Genomic DNA, 12,255 nt, shown 5'->3' on the forward strand with positions numbered 1-12,255 from the left:
GTCAGAACTATGGATGTGGAACATTTCATTACGCTCTAAAACAGTTGATGCACTGGTTGGTTTTGCTGATCTGCTTTTTTTAATCTTTCTTTTTTTATTCTTTGTGACAACAGATGGTTTAGAGAGTGCATGGGTACATTCAGAAATGAAAGTGATGTAGAAACAAAAGGTCCCAACAAAAATTGGATAAAGGAAACAGGAAAGCAGAGCCAACTGTCTTTAGGGTGAAGAGGAAATAAATAGCAAAAAATAAAGATAAAATGCGAATGTTTCCCCAGTGGTCGGAAATCTTAGATGTGTTATTGGTAAAGAAGGTTGGCAGGAACCATCGTGGTCTCCTACACTGTTTCATGAATATTCAGCTACACACAGTGAGCTGGGGATTATTTCTTATGTATTGAAGTGAGAGGTTATGGTTTTTTTTTCTTCTAATTTTTAAAGGAATAGATTCGACACATTCAAAGGCAACAGAAAATATTTCTTTAAACTCTACATGCTCCGGAAGGCAAACAGTATGTTTTGTCAAATGCACTTATCCTTTGCCTTTTTTCGTGGAGCCCAGTCTCACATTTGGAAACCCAGGTCCTGAATATCTCAAAGCTAGAGGGCGCACAATATGATTTCCCAACACTTAACCCTTCAGTCCTGTTGAGAACAGACTGTATTCCCACTGGAATGGGAAATACCCTTTCATGTTCTTCCCTTTTGTTTTCTCCTTGCTTTTTTATTTGTGAGGCAATTGGGGTTAAGTGACTTGCCCAGGGTCACAAGCTAGTAAGTGTCAAGTGTCTGAGGCCGGATTTGAACTCAGGTCCTCCTGACTCCAGGGCAGGTGCTCTATCCACTGCACCACTTAGCTTCCCCTCTCCTTGCTTTTTGAAAAGTTAGTCCAGATCCACACTGAAGCCTCATCATGGGATGGAGGCAGCACTGGCTTATCTGTCACCCTCCCATATAAGTGCAGGTTTTAGCTGGTCTTATACAGATGGAGAGACTTCTAGTCCAAATGTCATGGTGGACCGTCTGCATATCTGTTCTCCAAGGGCAAGCATAGTGAACTCAAGAGAGGATTATTTACAAGCCGGCTTCAGGGGTATATGGTTTTTACTCATAGAAGCCTTCATTACCACCACCACCACCATCACCACCATCACCATCACCATCACCATCACCATCACCATCACCATCACCATCACCATCACCACCACCATCACCACCACCACCATCACCACCACCATCACCACCACCATCACCACCACCATCACCACCACCATCACCACCACCATCACCATCACCATCACCATCACCATCACCATCACCATCACCATCACCATCACCATCACCATCACCATCACCATCACCATCACCATCACCATCACCACCATCACCATCATTGCTTTCAGTTGTCTAGAGCTTCAAAAGTTGCAACGTACTTTACAAACATTATTTCATTTTACTCTCCCAACTCTACTGAGGTAGGTTCTATCATTAAGCCTGTTTTGTAGATGAGAAAACTGAAGCACAGGGAAATTAATCAAGTCACTTGCCCAAGGGCATACAGCTAGCAAGTGTCTGAGGTCAAATTTGAATTCAGGTCTTCCTTATTACCCAGAGTCACTTAACTTCTCCATCTATAAAATAAGGGGTGGTGGTAGACTAGAAGCCTTCCAACATCCCTTCCAGCTCTAACTCTGTGATCCCAAATCATTGAACCTGTCTGGACTGCACTGGGTTCCTTCTAGCTCTAAGTCTTTCAGTCTATGACCTTTCTGATCCTCAGTTTCTCCATCTGTAAAATGAGAAGATTAGACTAAATGGCCTCTAAGATCCCTTCCAGCTTTAAATGTATGACCCTAGGATTCCTGTAAGGGATTTTTGAGAGGACTTGATGAAGTTGACGCAAGAGGAGAAGGAGGGGTGGGTTGCTCTCTGTGCACCTGGGAAGAGACCATGGCTCAAAGAAATCATGACTCCAATGAAACCGTGTTCCAAGAACCAGTCTAAGATTTTCCCAGCCCCACACCCAACTCACCTTTCTTCTCCCATTGCCCACTCTTGGCTCCCTCCTCACCCAAATGCCTCCCTCCCCAGGAACATTTAAGAGTCTAGGCCCCAGAATTTTTTTCATGAACTTTCAGAAGCAGAATAAATAAAGGAAAGACATTTCTCTCTCACTAGGCAAAGAGCTGCAGGAACCTTGCTTTTGGGTCTCTGGCCCTTGAATCCCTTTGTCTCAGGGATCCAGGAAACCATTCCAATTTCACAAGGTAAACCTGCTAAATCACACAGGAGGTATGGAGTCCTGGGAAGCCGGGGCCCTTCTGCCTGCCCTAAGGCTTTAAGCATCCTCCTTTGGACCAATCTCAAGCTGCCAGCTCCTTGGGATTTTAACCAGTCTCCTCCTGACCCTTTTCAAAGGTCGTTGGCTTCTCAGATCCTGCACGTCTGGGCCTGAAAGGCTTCTCACCAGGAAGCCATCCCTAAGATGTCATGAATTATCGGCTACTTGGGAACATGCAGGCCAGCTGCAGCCGCACCATTCTGTGGTGCTGAAAGTTGAAAACTGTGTCATCTGAAAGAACATGGCATCCGGTGTAAAGCATTTGTCCCGCAGTCTGAGGGTGTGGGTTCAAATCCTACCCCCGACATGTAACCCTGGGTGACTGTGGACATGTCCCTCAGCCCCCTTGGACTCATTTCCATCTTCTGCAGAATGAGGGGCTCATACCAGGTGACCTTGGAGGGCCTCTCCCACTCCAAAGCCATGAAGACATCAGTTCTCTTTGCTATTCCACTAATGAGAACGTAGTCTTTTAACGGCTCATTTAATGATTAAAATTCAGAGACATAAAACTAAAAATAGATAAACAGGAAAGGACAATTGACAAGTAACAAGTGACCTCCCTAAAAACCAATTCTCAACTCAGCCAAGCGTAAGAGAACGGTGGATTTGATTTTGAGCCGATTGTTTTTCCTTTAAACAAACTGACGTGTATATACTGGATCCCTTTCGAATCGAGTCTTTTTTAAAAAAGAAGGCTTTCTTTCATTGAGGATCCCGGATGTAAAACCAGAAGGGGCCCCTCTCCCAATTCTCTCACTTTATGGATGAGGAAGCAGACCCAGGGAGGTTGTGACTTGCCGATCATCACACAGATTTGAAGCCACACGTTCTGACTCAAGGACCAGAGATCTGGATACATTGCTGGGTGGCTTAGTGGATAGGGTGTAGGGCCCGGAGTCAAGAAGACCTGATTGTCCTGATCTGACCTCAGACACTTACTGGCTGGGTGATCCTGGGCAAATCACTTAACCTCTGCCTCAGTTTCTTCATCTGTAAATTGAGGATAATAACAGTGCCTACTCCCAGGGTTGTGGTGAGGATCACATGTGATCATATTTATAAAGTGCTTAGCACAGTGCTTGCCACATAGTAAACACTATATAACTTTTAGCAATAAGAATGATGATGGGGGCAGCTAGATGGCGCAGTGGATAAAGCACAGGCCCTGGATTCAGGAGTACCTGAGTTCAAATCCAGCCTCAGACACTTACTAGCTGTGTGACCCTGGGCAAGTCACTTAACCCCAATTGCCTCACCAAAAAAAAAAAAAAAAAAAGAATGATGATGATGTCAACATGAACTTAGGCCTTGAAAGACAAAATGAAGACTGGGATTTAAACTGAGTTCTCCGATCACAAATCCATCATTCCTTCCACTGCACCATGAAAAGATTTTTAAAAGGCCCTTTTTCATAAAGCTTCCTATGTCCCTGTGGCAGCTTATCTGGGCATGGGAAGGGGTCCTAAAGCTAGAATCCAACGCCCATTTTTGTGTGCTGGAGAAGGGGATCACCCTCCCCCCACCAAAGGGAGTTTGTAGAGTTGAATAAAAGCAGGGAGGAGAGAGAAGCTGAGAGCTGTCACAGCAAGAGGATGGAAAGGAAATAAAATGGACTGGGTCAAGAAAACGGTGGTTGCTGTTTTTGTCTGTGTAATTCCCTTGATTTTTTTTCAAGGGGCAGTGAGGGTTAAGTGACTTGCCCAGGGTCACACAGCTAGTAAGTGTCAAGTGTCTGAGGCTGAATTTGAACTCAGGTCTTCCTGAATCCAGGGCCAGTGCTTTATCCACTGCACCACCCAGCTGCTCCCAATTCCCTTGATTTTTTTTTTTTTTTTTTAGTGAGGCAATTGGGGTTAAGTGACTTGCCCAGGGTCACACAGCTAGTAAGTGTTAAGTGTCTGAGGCCGGATTTGAACTCAGGTACTCCTGACTTCACGGCCGGTGCTCTATCCACTGCGCCACCTAGCTGCCCCTCCCTTGATTTTTAATGCTACAACAATTTCCTAGAGCAATAATCTGCAGCCACACAGACCAAACATCTAGGCTCTCAGGGTTCTCTTGTCAATAAGAAGGAAGAGAAAACACACTTCTCAACAAAGACTACAAGCTCTCTTATATCAGCCTCAAAGCAAAAGTGTGGCACTGGGAGGCATGTGTACACACATGTGCACACACAGTCACAGGCATACACAGAGACATACACAGACAAACGTGCATGCACACACAGAGAGATGCACAGGTACACAAACACACACACAGACACACACCTGAAGGACAATAGCTTTGCTGAAAACCATCAGGCCAATTGCTGTCCTCAGTAAAACTCCACAAAGACCATAAGCAGATGACACTCATCATCCCTAGTGATCTGGGCTCCTATTTTTCTGGTACATTAAATCTAACAAAGAGCTTTCTTCCCAAGAGGCAAAGTGTAGGGTACGAGTGTGGGTGTGGGTGGGGGTAGAGTAATTCTCAAGTGTGGCTCAGAGGATGGGCATTGGACTTGTGCACAGAATGACCTGGGTTCAAGTCCAACCTTATTAGTTGTGTGAACTTAGGCAAGTCCTTTAACTTCTTCATGCCTCAGTTTCCTCATCTGTAAAATATGGGTGTTGGATGAATTTTGTGTGGTCTCTGAAAATCCTTCCAGTTCTCAATCTATGTGAATGGGGAAGCCGCTTCATTCCTCAGTGCCCCCACTCTCTAAAATGCTAAATTGCAGAGAAATCACAGATCTGGACCAAAGAACCAACCAACCAAACAACAACAACAACAACAAAAAAAAAACAAAGGAAAAAATGGTACCTGTGGTACCAGCCTCCCAACAGACAGCCCTTTCTCTCTCACCTGGCTGTGCTCCTTTGGGACTTGTCTGACTGACTTTTCCCCAGCCCCAGGATTCTCATTAGAGGGATAACCTCACTAGCCTATGAGACCTCAGCAGCCCTGTTGCTTCACCTCATCCCCACACTCAGTCCCTTGGATCGGAGGCCGGAGCCATGAAAGCTAAAGCTCCAAAGCACTTGCCTCACGTGAGTCTTGTGTTGTCTGATAGGTCAGGATGATGGGTGACAGGACTCTGGAGGAGAGAGTGAGACTGATGACTTTGCACAGCTCTGCCTTACTTAAATCCAATTCACTTGCAAGTCAAGACATTACCCCCATGATACCATTGGTCCTCAGGGAGAATGAAGGACAAAGCACCACCACAATTGTGTGATTAGGGTCGCCATCTTAGAGGGGAGGAAACCAGGTGATCTGTCCTGTTGTCACAGAGCTAGTGAGCAGCAGTCTGAGAGCTCACCTCCAGAGCTGTCCTGACCTCACAGCCCCACAGCCAATGCTCTTTCTGCTATCATTTGGTCAATTTCCAGGGTGTCAGTGAAGAGACCAAGCCAGCTGCTCCATATTAGGTAGCACAAAAAAGCCAGGAAATAAGCAAAGGGTGACTTGTCATTTGTTTTTGTTGTTGTTGTTTTTTGTGAGGCAATTGGGATTAAGTGACTTGCCCAGGGTCACACAGCTAGTAAGTGTCAAATGTCTGAGGCCAGGTTTGAACTCAGGTCCTCCTGACTCCAGGGCTGGTGCTCTATCGTTGTCCTTTGTTTTTGAAGTAAAAGCAGGAACAAGACATGAGATCTGAACAAGACCCTAAGAATGATGGCTGTTAAAATGAGTCTCCAGTGGTTCCCCCAACTTCAGGCCAGGGTTCCTACAATAAAGAGTCCACCAGTGGAACTGGCGGCAACTTTGGAGTCCAAGTTCCAGCGCTCCAACCTCAGCTTATCCACTTACATTCTATGTGCTTGGTAAAGTCTCTTAAATATCAGGGCCTCAGTTTCCTTATCTGTAAAATGAGGTGGTGGCACCACGTGGCCTCTAAAGTCCCTTCCAGTTTTAAGTCTATGATTCCATAATCTGATTCATAACTTGTCCTGTGTCTGATCGCCTCCAAAGTTGGTGAATCCTTCTTAGAACTGGCCTAAATGACTCTGTCAGGGGCAAAATTGCAGACAGTCCAAAGAAAATGGAAAGAGACAGGAGGCATCAGTAATGGCAAGATTGCCAACATTGACTTCCAGGCGAGAAGTGATATAAAGGCAGTGTTGTTGCTTGTCTTCTTTCTCAAAGAGGATGATGACATCAGGGTGAATTGGATTTAAGTGAGGGCGGCCTGCACAAGGTCACCAGCCTCACTTTCTCCTCCAGAGCCATCTGGATCCAGAGGCTACACACACACATGATGTATGTATATTTTATATGTTTATATGTGTATGTATGTACGTGTACATATACACACATGTGTGTATACATGTATACACACACGTGTGTGTGTGTGTGTGTATTAGGATGACTGGAGATGGCCTTGGATGTTTAAGGAAATTGGGGTTAAGTGATTTGCCAGGGTCACACAGCTAATAAGTATCTGAGGTGAGATTTGAACTCAGGTCCTCTTGACCACAGGGACAGTGCTTTATCCACTGCATCACCTAGCGGCCCCATATAAAGACACTAACAATTACAGGAAGACCTCACACTTCTATATTGCTTCCACATTTCCAAAGGGCTTTCTTGACAACAAAGAGGTTTGACCAGGTCACCCTACTACTGGATAACCTCCAGTGCTGGATCCAATGTAAAATCCTGTTTGGCTTTTAAAGCCCTCCCCAACCCAACCCCCTCCTACCTTTCCAGGGGTCCTATGCTTTACTCCCCCCCCCCACTATGAGCGAGGACCCTCCGTCACTTACTAGACCATCGATGGCTGACTCATTTAGCCTCCCTCAGCCTCAATTTCCTCATGTATAAAATAGGGACAATAAGAATGCCTAGCTCCAAGAGTCATGAAGATCCAGTGAGACAATGTATCGGCAGTGCTCTGCAAACCTTAAAGGGTTATGTGAATGTTACCCACTAGTGTGGACGATTCTCTCCCAGCTCTGCCTTAGCCCTGGCTGCCTCCCATACTTGGACTATTCTCCCCTTTCACCTTGGCCTCTTACCTTCCCTGGTTTCCTTCAAGACTAAGCTCAAATCTCAGCTTCAGCAAGGAAGCTTTGCTAGATTCCCTCCCCCCCCAACTATTAGCATCTTCCCTCTGAGATTATCTTCTGTCTAATTGGTATTTGTCCTCTCTGTACCCATTTATTTGTCTATTGTCTCCTCCATTAGAATGTGAATTCTGTGAGGGCAGGGACAGAATTTTTGTCTTTCTTTCTATCCCCAGTAGGTCACACAGTGCCTGACATGTAGCATATGCATAATAAACGTTCATTGACTGACTAACAGGGCCAACAACCCTTGCAGGTTGGGAGTACTCATTATTCTCTCCACCCTATAGATGAAATGGAATTTCAGAGAGGTAGGGTGGTTGGCCTTGGGTCACCCAGCTAGGAAGTATCAGGATTAGGGTCTTCAGACACTACATCCCATGTTCTCTTTTTACTTTTACTTTTACTTTTTCCTTTCCTTTCCTTTCCTTTCCTTTCCTTTCCTTTCCTTTCCTTTCCTTTCCTTTCCTTTCCTTTCCTTTCCTTTCCTTTCCTTTCCTTTCCTTTCCTTTCCTTTCCTTTCCTTTCCTTTCCTTTCCTTTCCTTTCCTTTCCTTTCCTTTCCTTTCCTTTCCTTTCCTTTCCTTTCCGTAGGGCAATGAGGGTTAAGTAACTTGCCCAGGGTCACACAGCTAGTGTCAAGTGTCTGAAGTCAGATTTGAACTCAGGTCCTCCTGAATCCAGGGCTGGTGCTTTATCCACTGCACCACCTAGCTGCTTCCCGTGTTCTTTCTTCTTATTTTATTTTTTTGCGGGGCAATGAGGGTTAAGTGACTTGCCCAGGGTCACACAGCTAGTGTCAAGTGTTTGAGGCCAGACTTGAACTCAGGTCCTCCTGAATCCAGGGCTGGTGCTTTATCCACTGCACCACCTAGCTGTTCCCCATGTTCTTTCTACTTAGCCATGTCGCATTAAAGACATGTGCAATTCCCCAAAGATTTAAGTCAGTTGTGTATTAAGAACAAGAGATAAGGGAATGAAGGGTTAGACAAGAAGATCTCAAAGGCTTCTTCTAGTTTGAAATCTATCCTACAATATTCTAAGGTAGCTATTCTGAGCATTGCGATTTTATCCAAAAATAAAAAGATTCAGAGAAAGGCCTCCCATATGTTGAGTGGATCTTTATGGAGAGACTTGGCCAGGAATCCTTTGGGGAGAGAAGGCATGGCCCAGTTTCATCCTGCTCCAAAGGCAAGAATAATTAACATAGATGAAATCTCAGCTCCATCCAAATTGAGTAGCAGCTTTTCAATCTGGACCTGTGATTTCACCTGTGGAGTGTCCTCCCATTGAAACAATTCCCTCTACCAACGACTATGGATATCTTTTCTGGAACTTAGAATGTTAGAGCTTTACTAAGGACATGGAGGGGTGAAATCACTAATCCAGAGTCAAATAGCCAGGATGTGACTTCATCCTTACCCTGAGCTCCACTCTCCATCCCCGGTGCCTCAGCTGCCTCTAATCTTTTGAATTGAAAAGGCTAGTTCGAAACAGCATTCTCTATTGTACCAGCAATCGATATAGATCATGGAATCCAACACTTGTAAATGAATTGAAGTGGGATAATTCACCTTTCAAAAAGAGGAATTTAGTGTTTTCCAAGACTGACTTGTCTTACATAATGCGATGGTGGTAAGACTCAGGATTATGGCTAAAACTCCATGCAATTCCACCGCAGCTTTCTAACTTTGTTTCATGGGCCTGGATGAGGAACTGCACTGGGGAAAAATTGTGCTTCCTTCTTTGCAGGCCTCCCCTCCTTCCCTTCTTCCCACATCCCTCCCCCTCCTCCTGACATTTTCATTCTCTCCCTCCCCTTCACCCACACACCCAATCACTAGTTAGTCATTTGAGCCAGAGAGAAAAGGGAATCTTTGACAAGGAAGGAGAAAAAAAGAACCTCTACAAATTCTTGGCATATTCCACACTTTCCTCCACAGAAAGGCTGCCAGGAATTTAGACTTGCCATAATTTATCTTCCTTTCCCTATTGAAACCTTGACTGTAAGGCATGCTTTGATATTTGGTTCCTTTTGGCCATGGTCACCTCAGATATGCTTGTAAAAAACCAAATAAAATATCAGACGGGCTTCTGGCTCCTAATCACTCCAATTGTATTAGTAAATAGTTGTATAAAATACTGACAGATGATGACACTCAACATTTTCTGAATGGACGTAGGAGACAAGGCCCATAAGGGAGATTAAATTCAGAACCTGGGAGCTGGGTGGACTTCAGCTAGTCACCACCATATATCTCTGTAGGTCCTTGAACGTCAATTTCCTCATTTGGACAACGAGGGAAATTATCCTTGTTTTACCCATCTCACGAGGCCATTGGGAGAAAAGAACATTGAAAACTTCCAAAACCTACAGAAATGTGAGTTATGATCATCATGAAATAATAGAAGGACCGAGTCTCCAGCAAATATAGATGCTGGGGCAGCTGTAACTGGCTATAGACATCTGGCTTCATGTTTCTGTTGCCATGGCTGAACAGAAGCCTTTAAAGAGAGGAAGACTGTTTCATGAAACCCGGCTGAGCAGGGAAGTCATGGGTTCAGGTCCTGCTGGTGGGACATCAGCTGTGTGACTCTGGGCCCTGCACAGCCCACCGCACCACTGCTTCCCAATCATGGGGGCCATCTTGTCTAACTCAACCTCATTCAATGTCTCAGTCTCTGGGTGGCCATAGCACCAGAGCCCTTCTCCTCCTCCTGAGTCCAGGGATTCTTGTTCCTCCTGAACACACAACCAGCTCTTGCTGCCTTCTTGGCCTCAGGCCTCTTGCTGCCTGACCAGCAGCTCAGTGACCCTGGCTGACATCTTCCAGGAACCTCCTGCCTGTGATGGAATGGCTGGATGTAACTCGCATCCACTGTGTTTTCATGGGTGTTCATTCTGCTTGTCCATTTACTTGTGGCATCTGTCCCTATTTCTTCTTGGTCCTGTAACTCCTCTGGGCCATCCGTGCAATGCTGGTTCTCACTACTCATTCATTCATTCATTTACTCACTAATTCATTCACTCATTCATTTATTCACCTGTTCATTGGTTCATTGATTGATTGAGTCATTCATTCATTCATTTCATTCACAGAGCCCCTCTCTTCCTTCAAGGAGCTTGAGCCTAGCTTGAGCTAAGGTACTTTGTGATTCCCCCAATTGTTTGTGCTCTCCCTCCCAAACTGTCTTGGATATAGCTACCTTGTGTTTGTTTTGCATTTATTCTGCAAATATTTATCCTGTCTCTCCCTCCCCTTTTCTCTCTTTCTCTGCCTTTCCATATATATATATATATATGTGTGTGTGTGTGTGTGTGTGTGTGTGTGTGTGTGCATATATATGTATACATACATGCAAGTCATCTCCCCCTATAGAATATAAGTGTCCTTGAGGGCAAGGGTTGTTTCTGTTTTAGAAAAATTATTCCCACTGCCTCGCACAGTGTCAGCACATAATAAATGCTTGTTGATTGACAATTGTAGGCACAAGGAATAGAAGAGGGATAGAGAAAGGGAGTGATTTACTTGATATAGATAGGAAAACTCCCTTTACCAATTCAGACTGGCACCTTCTCTGCAATTTCTAGTCTTTGCCAGTTAGACTCGGGGCATTGAGAGTTAAGGTGACTTACGCAGGACCTTTCATCCAGTCAGTGTCAGAAGAAGGACCTGAACCCATGTCCTCTCCCATTGTATATCGCCCCCTTCTCCCCCATTCCCTGCAAAAGCTTTTGTGAATGTGTCCCTGTAAATACATTCATCTCATTTTGGCCAATGACTTGTTGATGAAGACACCCCGACAGCCTAGTCTCAACCCGCTTTGAGCATTTATAGACTTGCCTAAGAAGGATAAGCCTGCCCGCTGCCACCATGTTGGGTGGCTGTATTGCAACAGAAGTAGCGCCAGCTGGTCCCTGGTTCCCTTCAGGCACACTGCGCCTGCATTCACACCTTGTTCCTCTCACCTACAAAATGGGGCTCTTGCTCCAACTAGCCCTACAGTGGTGCGAGGGGCACTGGACTTCTCATTTTCATCTTTTAGTGCCACAGATGCCTTTTAAGTAGCTGCCAATGAATACTGAATGCCCTTCTGTAAAATGCCACCTCCATGATGCCATCCCTCTCCACTGGGGACCACTTTTCAACTAAGCAACACAAAGGCAATTTGAAGAAAGCCTCTGGCCCCTCAACATCATCAGTATGTAGCCTGGGGACCAACTGTATGCCTGATTCCTAAGGCCAGCTGAGTTCAGAGAGGCCCATCATCAGCCTGCTCTCAGGGGAAGGTATTTTTTTCAGCTACTGACACTCTTTAAGGCCTTCTACTGAGGCTGTGATCTATGGCGTATGGGGAGGAACAACTGATGGAATCACAGATCCTTGGAATACAGATGCAGGAGGCCACCACCGAGGCCTCTTACAACTCTGAGATCCTGGGGCCCCTCATGCTGTTCCAATACTGAACTTCTCTGGAAAAATTCATCTGACAAAGGCCTTGTGGAACAAGTACTGGACTTGATTTCTTTGTGAACATTTTTGAAATCTAATTTTTAAAATTAAGAACTTATCAAATCTCCACAAGGATGAACATTTCTTATAAGCCCAGGATTCTTTCTTTCTTCCTTCCTTTCTTTCTTTCTTTCTTTCTTTCTTCCTTTCTTTCTTTCTTTCTTTCTTTCTTTCTTTCTTTCTTTCTTTCTTTCTTTCTTTCTTTCTTTCTTTCTTTCTTTCTTTCTTTCTTTCTTTCTTTCTTTCTTTCTTTCTTTCTTTCTTCCTTCCTTCCTTCCTTCCTTCCTTCCTTTCTTTCTTTCTTTCTTTCTTTCTTTCTTTCTTTCTTTCTTTCTTTCTTCCTTCCT

The 12,255-nt window shown here is 44.8% G+C and overlaps 1 protein-coding gene across 6 annotated transcripts in view; it reads right to left on the minus strand.

Annotated features, from left to right (window-relative positions):
• The window catches only part of ANK3 (ankyrin 3), a 380,917-nt gene that overhangs the window by 189,327 nt on the left and 179,335 nt on the right, over nt 1-12,255 (minus strand). The window lies entirely within an intron of this gene.

Source organism: Dromiciops gliroides, chromosome 2, assembly GCF_019393635.1.
Source record: "Dromiciops gliroides isolate mDroGli1 chromosome 2, mDroGli1.pri, whole genome shotgun sequence".
Classification (NCBI taxonomy): domain Eukaryota; kingdom Metazoa; phylum Chordata; class Mammalia; order Microbiotheria; family Microbiotheriidae; genus Dromiciops; species Dromiciops gliroides.